The sequence below is a fragment of the Protomyctophum parallelum genome, assembly GCF_964188405.1.
Source record: "Protomyctophum parallelum genome assembly, chromosome: 20".
Taxonomy (NCBI): Eukaryota; Metazoa; Chordata; class Actinopteri; order Myctophiformes; family Myctophidae; genus Protomyctophum; species Protomyctophum parallelum.
This window is the reverse complement of record NC_139718.1, coordinates 11,607,914-11,623,691: the sequence shown is the minus strand read 5'-3', so window position 1 is coordinate 11,623,691 and position 15,778 is coordinate 11,607,914.

Below are 15,778 nucleotides of genomic sequence, written 5' to 3'. Positions count from 1 at the left end.
GTTGATGTTGTTGACTGGCTAATTGATTCTATTGACTTTATGCTTAGAAAATGGATGTCACATACAGTGCTGCTTTTGAATTATTTATTTTCACAGGATCAAAGGTTTTATGTTGATTCTAGGCTTAAAATAATTGATATAATATATAATACAATATTTTTTTAAATGTGGGAAAAAATGAATGGACGATTTTTCAGTGGAACCGCCCGTTTTAACAGCCTGCCTGTGTCCCTTTTGTGCCCATCTCTGTATCTGTCTGTCTGTCTGTCTGTCTGCCTGTGTCTGAAGAGTGCCAAGAATAGTGCAAACTTAACCGACTGTGAAAAGTGGGCTGGTAATCAAAGGGCAGGTGTGTTGGCTGTAGCCTACAGGTGAGGGGACTTATGGCTCATTATGTCCACTAGTCTGGCAGAGCCAGCCTGGCCAGAGCTTTTTGTGGCGGTTCTGGACAACAGTAACTGATCGACTCAATACAAGGCCGGGCATTGCACTGCAACTCCGTGTGTTGGTGTGGAACAACACGTGTGTAAGATTTGAAGTCGGTGGGGCGAACGGTTCTCGAGTAACGAGTTACGTGGATTTTTAGACCTACAGACGTACACAGTAGGCTACACACAGAGATACGTGGTGCATTTTATTGTAAGATTAATAGCTAAAACGGTCTACTTAAAACTTCCAAGATGCCAGTAATGGATGTCAAGGAACAAATTGAAAGTGCCAGCATCATAGGGCAGAATGACTCCACCGCGGTCACCACTCTGTACAAGAGGCGATGGGTGATTGTGTTTCTGTTCAGCGCGTACTCTCTGTGCAACGCATTCCAGTGGATCCAGTATGGAATAATCAACAACATATTTATGAAATTCTATGGCGTCAGCTCTTTCGCCATAGATTGGATGTCTATGATATACTTTCCCACCTATATCGCGTTCATTTTTCCTGTCATATGGATTCTTGATAAAAAAGGTCTGCGAGTTATTGCGCTTGTGGCGACCGCAGTGAATTGCGCTGGAACATGGATCAAGGTCGCCAGCGTGAGACCCAACATGTTATGTGTGACGATGCTCGGACAGTTTATGGCTGCTCTCGCCCAAGTGTTCATCCTTGGGATGCCCTCGCGCATAGCATCAGTCTGGTTTGGCTCGGAGGAGGTGTCCACTGCTTGTTCCATTGGAGTTTCTGGGAATCAGGTGAGGTTATAATGATACATCCATATTTAAGACATTGGATCCACGATTCCACGTTTATTAGGCTATGTGAAGTAAGAAATGAATTCAGGCATTCGTTGACCGATTTTGAAGTATACGCATGTGGACGGCTTGTTGGCTTTATGCGCCCGGTTTTACGCACGCATGCCATAGTTTGTGTGAGAAGCGTATATCAAATAATTTGAAATGGGTAAATTGCTATAGGCCTAAGTGTTCTTAAAACACAAATATATATATATATATATATATACGACTGAGTAAATGGGTAAAACCATTGAAACGGTGATGGCCAATCTTGACTGACATATTTTGCAGGTTGCGACCTAGCCCCTTTCGGGACCCTACGTAAAACTTTTCTGATATTTTGTTGAGTTTTACGTTGGGTCCCTGCTCACTACTGTATTTTCGTATGGAAATTCCTATATGCGGAAGTGGAGATTCTCTCTAAAATAGGACCCGCGGCATGTGACGCCATTATTTTCCTTGAGTTATTCTGAATTCGGTAACTTTAAGTAGCTATACATCCAGCTGCGAATATCTCCTGTGGCGCGGAAGCCGTTAAGTATTTTTAATCTTTGTTTGACCGATTTGGTCGCTTTATTTCTTCTTGTTTGTTTACCGTTTATTGTACCGCCTCCCGGTGTGCGGTTGGCTTGTGAGGCTACGTCCCTGCCTCTGATCTGCTGTGTCATAGCTATAGCGCCACTAGCTAGCCAGATAGGCGGTACAATGAGGTGTCAATAAACAAGGAAGGAAAAGAAGAATCCAAGCTTCCAAATCGGGCAAACATATATTAAAAATACTTAACGGCTTCCGCGCCACAGGAGATATTCGCAGCGGCATGTATGGGTACTTATACTTTACATATTCAGAAAGCCTCATACTGAAGAATATCGTCAAAGAGCGCGGGGAGGCGGTAAACATGTAAACATGAGCCAGTAAATGTTTTAATCAGGTGGCATGGACGACGTGGAACAGGACCCAATGCACTGGGTCGAACAAATGTCAGAAACTTCAGTAGCATTTGGGTTCTGCTTGGAGGGCTAGTTGCGACCTCGCAACTATTATTCAATAGGCTATAGGCCTAATAATAGCCTTAGTAAAAATGTAGCCTACTATTTCCAGTGAATATCCTATTCATATACTTTCATCACCAATTAATATTTGGATATCCTATGTATGTATCTATCTACAGTCTATCAGCAGTGCACTAATTAGGTACAGTGTCAGCCGGATTTCAACAGTGGCTGTGGATAATGTCTGTACTGTAGAACCTATAAACGGTGCATAATAACTTAAGACAATATACCAACAATGAATGTGTCTCACAACAGTTACCCGTAATATTGAGAGGCATGATGCCGTGTGTCTGTCATGGTTCAGGGGGCTGAATGTACAGTATATGTCCCCACTAGCTAGGTTAGGGTCCTGCATGCTTCCTCTTTATCCTCCCCTCCAGTCTGTCCAGTTTAACTCCAACTATGAGCTATAGCCTTCCTTACCATCCCTTGTGTTGACCTGTCCCAACAAGCCCCTGCAAAGAAGAGGACACTGTGCATAGAATAGAGATTATTTTTTTATTATATAAAAAATATATAAGCCATATAATCTATATATTCTAAATACTATATAGGCCTACTCTAAAAGTGCAATGAGAAAGGGAGTGGCCTACTACGGGATGGCAGGCTGTAGCCAAAAGGAAGGGAGGGGAAATACACACACACCTTAAGAGGAAAAGCTTAAAGATGGAGTGACATAGTTTTGTATTTTTCTGTTTTGTATGTGTCTATGCAAAAGAAACAAGGTTATATTCACTGTAATAGGACATACAACAGTGTGTAATGAGTTTAAATACTTTTTGGGGGAAATACAATAATTGTTACAAAGAATAAACCATGTGTAAAAGTAAGTTGCACTATAATAATGGCCACCAAATACTAAAGTTAAAATAAATCTTATCAATAAAACCCAAACAAAAACAGCAGTGGTAGTCAGTATACAAAATAAATGTATGTACTTGTACACATTACATTAGAGTCTATAAAGCAGCACTTATCTCCAGGTCACAGAGGAGGCCACAGAGGAGGCCAACCACATGAGATTGGACACTGTACTGGCAGTTGAAGAAATGTCTTTCTTTCTTTTGCTGTTCAGTGTGCCATTCAGGGTCTGGGTCACATAACCCACTGTCAATAGTAGCCTGGGTCAACAGGCTATGGGCACGGTCACAAAATATCCTCCTCCTGTTCACTTTCATTCTAATCTCGCATCACTTTCCGCAGTAGTTGTGGAAAGCCTGATTTTCTATTTTGAATTAACCAATCTTATCCGATCTAGATTAGAACCCACCTACTGTATGCGGTAATTTGCACACACGCATACCATACAGACGCATATGACCTAGATCTGTAAACCAATAGATAAGAAGTATCGTATGTGGATGACCCTACTTGACTGTCATTGGCTGCTGTTTTCTAAGTGAGTGCTCTGTGTGTGACAAACCAACACATCCACTCAAAAGAACTACAAACCAGTCAATTGATTTCCATGTGTCATATGCTGCACTGTCCACATTCAGCACAATATGATAGGAATTTTGCCTCGACAGGCAATGGTCACTCACCTGTCGCACATGTGTGACCTGACCATGTCCTAAGGGTGCAGTCAATCTAACTTTGTTCTGTCTGTGGCTGTCTTTCTGCAGTGGTTTTCAATGGGAACAGAGTGGAAAGCCGTGCAATGGTAGCAAAGAGCAAAACACTCCATTGAAAACCATTGCAAAAAGAAACTTACCAAATTCTCATGCACGATTTCTCTAGCCCATAGGCATAGTCACAACTATTCTTAGATTTTTTAGTGGCCTTTTGTGGTACATTGATTGATCAGTAGTTTACATTTACATTATAATTTAGTTGAATTTCCATATGCTCCCTTATGTTTATGACTTTTTTAATAACGTTTTGTATATGATGTCATATATACAGTAGGCGTATGCTATCACAACATATGTAGCATTTTGTATTTTTGCAAGAAATACATGTTTAGTTTAGTTTCTTTTCGACTTGAAGAAGGTTGTTGAGTGACTTTTGTGATAATAGAATTGGTCAATAGCAGCATTGGCCAATTGATTCTAGTCATGCTTATAGAAAATGGATTTCACGTGCAGTGCTGCTACAATAATAGAGTCAAGATTGTAGCAGTTTAACCTTCCCTCCACACTGGGAGGGTGGGATAAGCCTCATCTCTTGAGTGTTGACTCTTGAGTCATACAAATATTTATATTGTTCCTCTTTGCTCAAGTGCAGGCCAACAGTGTCATTAGACCAGAAAAACAGGAGTAACCAGGATCAAGCGATAAAAAGGTGACTATAGTAAAAAGTATATAAAAGTTCAAGCCATAAAAAACAGATGATCCGGGCACTCAAAGGTAAAAGGAGGAAACTGCTATCAAGTGATCCACTGGGAAGGTAACTAAACGAAAGTGATACAACTTGATTTGAAGTCATGGACATTATTGTGGTTAATTTTTCAGTCTGCAAAACAACCAGTTTTTTTTTGGTTAATTAATAGACTACCTTAAAAAAGAAAAGTACCTACAAATTTCAAGATGCCAGATAACCCTGACGTTGAGCACAAGGATGTCAAGAATGGTTTGGAATTGGGACCAAAAGAGGCTGAGAATGACTCCCAGGTCACCACTGACTCCACGGTCACTGCGCGTCTGTACAAGAGGCGATGGATGATTGTGTTTCTGTTCAGCGCATACTCTATGTGCAACGCATTCCAGTGGAACCAGTATGGAATAATCAACAACATCTTTATGAAATTCTATGGCGTCAGCTCTTTCACCATAGATTGGTTGATGATGATATACATGCTCACCTATATCCCGTTCATTTTTCCTGTCACATGGATTCTCGATAAAAAAGGACTGCGAGTTATTGCGCTTGTGGCGACCGGAGTGAATTGCGCTGGAACATGGATCAAGGTCGCCAGCGTGAGACCCAACCTGTTCTGGGTGACGATGCTCGGACAGTTTGCGGGATCTCTCTCCCAAGTGTTCATCCTTGGGATTCCCTCGATCATAGCATCAACCTGGTTTGGCTCGGAGGAGGTGTCCACTGCTTGTGCCATTGGAGTTATGGGGAATCAGGTGAGGTTATAATGATGCATTCACATTTAAGACAGACATCCGTCATTGGGATCCACGTTTTATTAATTGAAGTAAGAAAGTCAAACTGAAAAACAAAAACAAATAACAGCTAAAAGAAACTGGGGAAAAGGGTCCCCCCCACCCACCCCAACCCCAGAAAGGTAAACTACCTGAGCCTATAGATCTGCTATTTTCATGATTCTGTAAAGTTTTTCCATGCATCATTTTCTTTATGGGACAAAGTTGGTTGGAAGAATTATTCACCAATAAATGACAGTTTTCACACAATATAGCCTATATGATTTTTAAGCAGTTTCTTCACATTTGTTCTCAAATAAGAAAATTACATTCCCCATTTTTTTATTGTTTGTCCACGTTTACTTACGTATTATTGGGATCCACGTTTATTAATTGAATATGGACTGACCTCGTGCTTCCTTCTATGCATGAGGAGTCCAAGCCGTTTTCAGCTGACATGGGCGAGTTTCCCCGGTTGGCCATGTTTTTTGTGAGGGGTCTACCCTAGGCTAGGGGACACAGGGAGAACATGCAGACTCCACACAGAAAGGCCCTTTCGCCAACCACACCTAGGGCATGGGCACTGATTACGTGAAGAACACACCCCCAGCGTCCCCAGCGTGAATCGATATATTCGATTATGATTATATTAATTATTTCATGCCGTGAATCATGACCATAATAAAACCTTTGATTCTGTGATTTATTTTAATAAAAGAAATCGCGAAACAAAGGGTAGGCTATTTATTAATTGTATACGTATAATTAAATATTGAATTATTTATTTTCACAGGATCAAAGGTTTTATGTTTTTTTTTTATGGTTTTAGGTCATGATTCACCACAATCCTGGATGGCTTGATTCTAGGCTAAATAATTGATATAAATATTTGTTTAAATCTCTATGGGAAAAATTACTGGATGATTTTTCAGTGGAACCAGAATGGTGCCCGTTTTAACAGACTGCCTGTGTCCCTTATCTGCCTGTGTCTGAAGAGTGCCAATCTAGAATAGTGCAAACTTGATTGATTGAAATATTTATTAACAGTTTGCAGAATTACAGTACATTTCAAGCACAAACTCAATACAAAGACTGTTAACTGTGAGTGGACGACCCAATTAAGCATTACACTTCTTTACAAGAGGGTCCACCATGTTCAATTCATCAAAACATTTAGAGACGTACAAATAGACACTTCTATATACTATAGTCAAAGAATGGAACAGGAATTCATCATGAAGGAGGTAAAAAGGGAAAATAAACATATACAGTGCGGGGGAAAGGGGGGGGGGGGTGGGGGGGGATTCAGATTTGACGGGGGCCAGTTTCGAATTGCAGCCGTCCGTAGGTGCCCTTTGAGAGCGGTTTTGAAGGAGTCAAGGGATTCGCATGTCTTAATGGCTGTTGGTAGGGCGTTCCACATTTTGGTGGCATAGGAGCGAAAATAATTTAGTCCTTGTTTGTGCCGAATCTGGGTTGTACATGGTTCGTTGCACTCCTTCTGGTGTTGCGGGTGTGGACTTCGTTAACATTAAGGAAGTATCTAGACAGGTACATGGGTATCTTGGTGGTGTATCGAATATTGTGGACCAGACCCATTGCAAGATGCTGTACTGTCGTCAACCGTAAGCCATTCCTGCCTGTCAAAGTGGGCAGGAGTGAGGTGGGTTCGGGGGGGTGAGGCCAAGTAGGAGCCTGACCAGTTTGTTTTGGGAAGTCTGGAGCCTAGTTTTAAGGGCCTTTGAGGTGCTGTGGTACCAGGAGGTGCATGCATAGTCAAAGAAACCTTGTATGAGGGCTCCTGTTAAGGTCTTCAAGGTGTTTTTGTTGACCAGTGAGGAGATCCTGTAAAGGAATCTTGTTCTTTGGTTGACTTTTTTGATTACGTTGGTGGCCATTTTATCACCGGAAAGACGGCTGACTTCACTGACTGTGAAAAGTGGACTGCATGGTTAAGTAATCAAAGGCCAGGTGTGTGTGGGGATGCCATGGCAATCAATTGGCTGTACAGGTCAGGGGACTTAGGCTCATTAGGTCCACTAGTCTGGCACAGGTCTGGCAGAGCCTGGCCAGAGCTTTTTGTGGCGCTTCTGGACAACAGTAACAGTGATCGACACAAGGCAGGGCACTGCACTCCAACTTTTTTTAATAACGTTTTGTATATGATGTCATATACAGTAGGCGTATATGTTGCATTTTGTATTTTTGCAAGAAATAAATGTTTAGTTTAGTTTATTTTCGACTTGAAGAAGGTTGTTGAGTGACGTTTGTGATAATAGAATTGACTAGTGGTCAATAGCAGCATTGGCCAATTGATTCTATTCATGCTTATAGAAAATGGATTTCACATGCAGTGCTGCTACAATAATACAGTCAAGATTCAATATTGTATAGCAGTTTAACCTAAAGTCTTGAGTCATACAAATATTGAATTGTTCCTCTTTGCTGTAGGCCAACAGTGACATTAGACCAGAAAAACAGGAGTAACCAGGTACAGTAAGAGATAAAAAGGTGACTATGGTAAAGTATATAAAAGGTGCTCACACGGATCAGACGGGATCAAGCCATAGAAAAAACTGATGATCCGGACACTCAAAGGTAAAAGGAGGACACTGCTGTCAAGTGATCCACTGGGAAGGTAACTAAATGAAAGTGATACAACTTGATTTGAAGTCTGGACATTATTGCGGTAAATTTTTCAGTCTGCTAAACAACATTTTTTTTCCCTCAATTTGGTTAATTAATAGACTACCTTTAAAAAAAAGTACCTAAAATTTTCAAGATGCCAGATAACGCTGACGTTGAGCACAAGGATGTCAAGACTGGTTTGGAATTGGGACCAAAAGAGGCTAAGAATGACTCCCAGGTCACCACGGTCACCGTGCGTCTGTACAAGAGGCGATGGGTGATTGTGTTTCTGTTCACCGCATACTATATGTGCAACGCATTCCAGTGGAACCAGTATGGAATAATCAACAACATCTTTATGAAATTCTATGGCGTCAGCTCTTTCACCATAGATTGGTTGTCTATGATATACATGCTTACCTATATCCCATTCATTTTTCCTGTCACATGGATTCTTGATAAAAAAGGACTGCGAGTTATTGCGATTGTGGCGACTGCAGTGAATTGCGCCGGAACATGGATCAAGGTCTCTCGTGTGAGACCCAACATGTTCTGGGTGACGATGCTCGGACAGTTTATGGCTGCTCTCGCCCAAGTGTTCATCCTTGGGATGCCCTCGATCATAGCATCAACCTGGTTTGGCTCGGAGGAGGTGTCCACTGCTTGTGCCATTGGAGTTATGGGGGATCAGGTGAGGTTAATGATGCATGCATTCACATTTAAGACAGACATCCATCATTGGGATCCACGTTTTATTAATTGAAGTAAGAAATGAATACAGGCATTCGTTGCTGCTGTTCCCCTAGTTACAAAACTCCAGAACAAAAACCAAGAGCATTAAGTGTATGCGGAAAGCAATTGTCTGTCGGATAGCAGCAGGGACATGGCCCCTTATGGGCCTGGAGGTTATACGAATACAACAGGATCTCGTCATCATGACATGGGCTGCATGTTCACCTCTCCCCTCTATTCCTGTTAAAAAGCTCCAAGCAAAGGTCTCCCTTCCACACTCCTCCAACCTTGCCTAGACATGTACAGTATATTCCCCATAATCTGGAGGCTGGAGCTTATCAAATCTGTACAGGGGAGAGAGACAACCCAGGACTCCCTCTATTTACAGATCCCCCTCACCCCAACTTCCCTCTATCCACCTGGAGCGGGCCACCTCACCCCTCCCAACAGTTACGCACCGACCCCATCACTGACCTTCACAACAGCACCCACCCCTCACCTCCAGATGTACCATGCCCTATATATAGGTGACCTTGATTTCTGAGGCAATTGGCATTGTGGAGTAGTGTTTTTATTTTTATTTGTTTTGTTTATTGACAATTCAAACATTATCGACAGATTTCCAGAATTACAGAAGACAAAATTAAAAACAAATGGCAACAGGAAAAACAAAAACGGCAAAAAAAAAACAGAATTACAGAATATATTTTTTTCTTTTTTTAAGAAGACAAACTGAAAAACAAATTGCAACAAGAAAAACAACAGTTTTTGAAAAATGCAGTTCTGAAAAATGTTTACTCGTGATAGATGCAAATAGATCTGTGACCCAAAATGTGTCTCAACCCATTGTTTGGCAAACACCAACAAACAAACTGCTCTAGAGATGAATTTCATTATTTTATTTCTTTCTTTCTTGTCTTGCTAGACACGTTTATACTTCCCTCAAATTTGATCTCAAATCAGAAAATGGCTGTGGGTTCCCTATGAAAACCTATAGGCTATAAAATAGCAGTGTGTTCCTTATGAAAACCTAGCCTATAAAAGCAAAGTTGAATCAAGTTTCTACAGTCAAAAATATGTTTTTTTTTTTTTTCAGAATAGTGGTGGGCTCTTTAAATGGTAGACTTTGAGGCATTTCGCAGCCATTGTTTGCTGAGCATACAGCAGATATGGATTCAGCACACCTTAAAACATGTCGGCCTATGCCCTCAATCAACATGATTTTCGTTGAGCACTTTAAAGCAAATCTTAAAGCCTAACTTTAAACAACTTTAAGCCTAACTTTAAACTTAAAGGACCACTTCACCACTTTTCAACCTATCTTCATATAATAGGTCCTCACTAATAATCATGAAAAAATGGTGCAATTTTTTTCTACTCGGTCTGTGTCTCATAGGAGGGCTGTGGGCAGTTCAGAAACCGTCTTCCAGTGACATCATCGATGGGGAATAAAAGCTAATAAAAACTGCAGGCTTTCTAGTCCTGAAAAGCTGCAATGTGAAAATGGAAGCCATCGTTCTCACGATAAAGAAAATCTAAACATTTTTGTAAAGAAATCTTGTTTAAAAAAAAAATCTGTCTAATGATGATGTCACTGGAAGACGGTTTCTAAACTGCCCACAGCCGTCCTATGAGACACAGACTGAGTAGAAAAACATCGTGCCATTTTTTCATGATTATTAGTGAGGACCTATTATATGAAGATAGGTTGAAAAGTGGTGAAGTGGTCCTTTAAGCCAATTTTCTGAAATTCTGCCTAGAATTTACTTTTGTGATAACATTTCCATCTAGTGGCCAATAGCAGAATTGTCTAATTGATTATAGGCGTGCGTGTGTATGCGTGCGCGCGCGTGTGTGTGTGTGGTCCTATTAACAGAGGGGATTCCAAGCACTCTTGTGTTGCCGACTAAATACGAACTCTGTATTTCCGTGTGTGTGTGTGTGTGTGTGTGTGTGTGTGTGTGTGCCACTGCCCCCCGCCCCCCCATGGGGCATTTTACGAACGGAACGGAAAGAATAGGCCTATTAAATTCACACAACAGTGCACACAGTATTGAATACCCCCCCCCCCCCCCCCTCAATCCCTTTTCTTTGCAAAGCCTTTGAGTTAACTCCCTGTGTCAGGGCCGGTGCTTTTCTTATCATTGGTTCAACTTCCAGTTGGGTGGAGTTAGAGTTTGGACACCACGCACGCAGTGATATAATACGAGATTTCTCATTTCGGACACAGCAGTGACAGTACAAATATAAAATTAAATGTTTTGGTGGAATGATTGCTACAGTTGAGACGTTTTTATTCGAGTATATTGTCATGCACTTGAGCAAACAATATAAATATTTGTAGGCATCAGCTAGGAGAGGCGAGAGGGGGTCTCAGAACAGAAGTGAAACATTCCTATTGCTGCCATGCCAAGTGATCGACTGGGAAGGTAACTAAACGAAAGTGATATAACTTGATTGAAGTCGCTGAAATTATTGCGGTCATTTTTTCTGCTAAGCAACCCCGCTCAATTTGGTTAATTAATCGCTTAAAAAACGGTCTACCTACAACTTCCAAGATGCCAGATAACCCCGACGTTGAGGACAAGGATGCCGAGAATGGTTTGGATTTGGGACCAAAAGCTTCAATAGATGATGTCAAAGAACAAATTGAAAGTACCAGCATCACAGAGGCTAAGAATGACTCCCAGGTCACCACTGACTCCACGGTCACCACGCGTCTGTACAAGAGGCGATGGATGATTGTGCTTCTGTTCAGCGCGTACTCTCTGTGCAACGCATTCCAGTGGATCCAGTATGGAATAATTAACAACATATTTATGAAATTCTATGGCGTCAACTCTTTCGCCATAGATTGGATGTCTATGATATACATGCTCACCTATATCCCGTTCATTTTTCCTGTCACGTGGATTCTCGATAAAAAAGGACTGCGAGTTATTGCGCTTGTGGCGACCGGAGTGAATTGCGCTGGAACATGGATCAAGGTCGCCAGCGTGAGACCCAACCTGTTCTGGGTGACGATGCTCGGACAGTTTGCCGGATCTCTCTCCCAAGTGTTCATCCTTGGGATGCCCTCGCACATAGCATCGGTCTGGTTTGGCTCGGAGGAGGTGTCCACTGCTTGTTCCATTGGAGTTTTTGGGAATCAGGTGAGGTTATAATGATACATCCACATTTAACTCATCCATCATTGCAGGGATTCGTTGACCGATCGCATTCTGAAGTCAAATACAGATGGTTCACGTGCCTTTTACGCATCGCGCACCCGGCATTACGCACACCATTGCCATCGCTTTTAATATGTGTGAGAGTGAGACTACAAGTTTATTCCTCTAGGCTCTTATCAAATTATTTGAAACGGGTAAATTGCTCAATTGTTCTTAAATCAATGTTGCTTTATCACGAGATTAATATTGACTTGATAGTTGGATGGATGGATGGATGGATGGATGGATGGATAGATAGATAGATAGGCCTACTTTATTGATGGGAAATCCATAATTATGATCCATCGGTCATACAGGCATATATAAGGTTAAGAACACTGCATCACAAAAAGAGGGGGCACGGTTTAAAAATGAGAGACAACTAGAAAAAGTGCCCTTCTGGGCACAGGTCTCCACCAGGTTATCCACAGATCCGTGCAGTTAGAGGTGAAAACACTTTTCGGCCAGTTATAGCGCCACCTTGAGGCTGAGTTGAAATTGTTCATGTGGCATTTCGTCCTCGGCCTAGTGGGAATGTGGGTGCACAATTTCAAGGAAATCACGCGATGTGTTCATGATTTGCAGCATTTTGTTTGAAACTGAGCACTCCTGTGAACTTTAAAAGCCAATCTTAACCAATCAGGATGGAGTCTGATAAATCTGAAAGACCCGTTTCGTTGAATGGCTCTAGAGAGACTGTGTACCAATTTGCGTGATGTTTGGACCAAATCTGTAGGTGTACTGTGCAAAAACTTGTTTTGCACAAAGCGGCCTCCTGGTGGCGCTATAACAGGCTGTTCTGGAAAGTTTGGGGCAGAGGTTCATCGTTGGCATCCAGGGAGTGTGTGTGCAAAATATGGCATCGACCGGGTTAACGGTGGCCGAGATTAGCTGTTCACGGACACACGGACGGACACACGGACGGACGGACGGACGGACGGACACGCGGACGGACGGAGTGCAAAACATACTCTCCCCACATGCCTTCGGCCTGGTGGAGACAATGAGGGGGATAAAACGATTAAAGGTGATGGTCATTCTCAGCTACAAACCAGTAGCCTAATGATAAGATAATACAACGTTATTGGTCCCTGTGTAGCAGCAACAACACAGAGTGGAACACGAGAGATAAGAATAAGACCAAATGAAAATAAAACATCTGCACTTTGTTTGCATATGTATACCATTATTATCTATATCTATTTTCATTGCAAAGCCTATATGTGTATAGCAGTGGCTCAGAGCCTCTGCCTGATGGCCTCAAAAGTCTAATATCTCCCCCAAGTCCATAAGGGGTCCATCCCGTTGGTCTAGTGGTTAAGATGTTGGACTGTCACGCGGGAGGCCTGAGTTCGAATCCCGGGCTTTACATTGGTGCCGTGACCCGGATCGGGTTTCCCCGTGGGAGGAGGTCAAAAGGGAGGCGAGTGTAGCAGAGTGGCTCAGAGCCTGATGGCCTCAAAAGTCTAATATTTCCCCAAGTCCTTTCACGCAGGAGGCCCGAGTTAGAATCCCGGGCGTTACATATGCATGAATATACTTGAATGTCCTATGCATGAATTTGTGTATCGCCAATGAATATTTGAATATCCTATTTGTATAATGTAGCTATACGCATGAGACTGCAGGGTACAGTGTCAGATGGATTTCAACAGTGGCTATGGATAATGTATGTAGAGTCTGACTATAAACAGTGCATAATGATTGTTGTGATCTCTAATTGGACCCTCGTCTGGTTCTAACAGACAGGTAGTGTGTGCAGGCTGGGTGGTGTGTGATAATCCGGTTGAAGTATTCTTTGGTACGGCGAATGCAGCGACGGGCCCAGGAGAACAATAACGCGACACAAGACAGTATCACACTATGGTTCACAAAGTTTATTACACAACAGGAAACACAACAGGAAACATAATAGTGCTGGATCATAATGACGTGACATTGTTGACAATAAGATAGACATAAAAACGTGACATGATAATGTCCAATGCAGCAGGGCTGACCTTGCTGGCGCTGATATGTCTCTCGTAGCCTATCCATAAAGTAGGCTACAGTACAGGCAGTACACAATACATATCAAGTACACTGTATCTCAAGTTCCAGTACACAGACTAAGATGTACTGTACATGGACTCATTATAACAATAATTATGGTAGATGTAGACAATCTAATGAATGTTTGTCTCACAACAGTTAACTGTATATCATAATATGGTTCAGGGGGCTGAATATCCCGCTATGATGTGCCCAATAGCTCCCCATAGAGCCCTGCTTCCCCCTTATCCTCCCCTCCGCAACCACCTCCACTCCAGTCTGTTTCTGTCCAGTTCAACTCCAACTTTGGAGCTATATCCTTCCTTGCCTTCCGTTGTGTTGACCTCCCGGAGGGAGCAAGGTGGACCCTCTTGTAAACAAGTGTAATGCTTTATTGGGTCGTCCACTCACAGTTAACAGTTTTTGTATTGAGTTGTGCTTGAAATGTACTGTAATTCTGCAAACTCTTAATAAATACTTCAATCAATCAAGTGTTGGCGGAGGTCACCTCCCCCAACAAGCCACCGCAAAGTAGATGACACTGAGTAACACTGGGTTTGTAACTCTGAGAGTGTACTATAATGGAACCAAATGGAGTTAAATTAACATTGATTTTACAATATAAATTGGGGGTCCCAGAGATAGAAATGCCATTAAATGGGGGTCCGTAGACTAATGCATGTCAAACTGCAGGGGGTCCTTGAATTTAAACGGGTTGAGAATCACTGCTAGAGCCTTCTCTCATGCAGGTCCTTGGCATATCTTTTCAAATGGGGATCTGTGGGCTAATTGGTGTCAATTTGGGGGTCCTTGACAGCATGAAAAAGTTTGGAAACCACTGCTATAGAGGGCCTCAGTGTTGTAAGTCCACAGTCCAGTTTATTGTTCATGTGTAGCTGACAGATAAGAAATCTGAGTGAGGCTATTAAAATAGCCAAAAAGACCAGTTTCTCAACTTTATAAATATTCACTGGAAAAGTGACCCAAAAGAGGAACTCTAGTGAAACTTAGAGTAGTGCAAAAGACCTGAAAGGATTTTGACACAAGACAAGTTCTTAAAGTATTTCTTAAGTTTAGTTAGTTTTTCTTCAGATCCAGAGCGTGTACAAATGTAAAAAAATAGAGAGAATTCTCCTAAGTGCTCTGAATGAAAGTCACATCATTTTTCACAAACGTATATCCTACTGAAAAATGTCATAGATTCAGAATTCAGCTGTCACATTTCAATTTCAAGGTTGAAAGGTCCCATCAGAGTAAGGTGTCATCAAGCTGTCATGGGCGTCCGATCGTCTGAATCCTGTTTTTGACTTTAATCACGTTCCGTGATTAGGATTCTGTTGATGACTCTTTATCTCATGGGGTGAGAGTGTATTGATATATATTGATATGACATCACTGGGTGACAGGGCAGTCCTGTGCACCAGATACAATGTCTTTTTTAACATAGTAATAAGATGTGAACATAAAATATGAAACAATAAATCATAATTAAGAAATACCCATCAGTAGCTTACTTTAAAAAATCACACCCATGTGAAACGGGTTACGGACAGGGACAGATTAACCCCTACGAGGGCCCCTGGGCTGGTAATATTTGCAGGGTCCCCATAGCGCGCATGACATTTTCGTGTTTTTATCATCTTTTTAACCTAAGTTTAACAAAATTAACAGCCAATGAAGGGCCTTTTCAGGGCGTCAAACCTAGTACCTCACGGTCCAATTTCCCCGAAGTGCCCCACACGGCGCGTGTGTGTGTGTGTGTGTGTGTGTGTGTGTGTGTGTGTGTGTGTGTGTGTGTG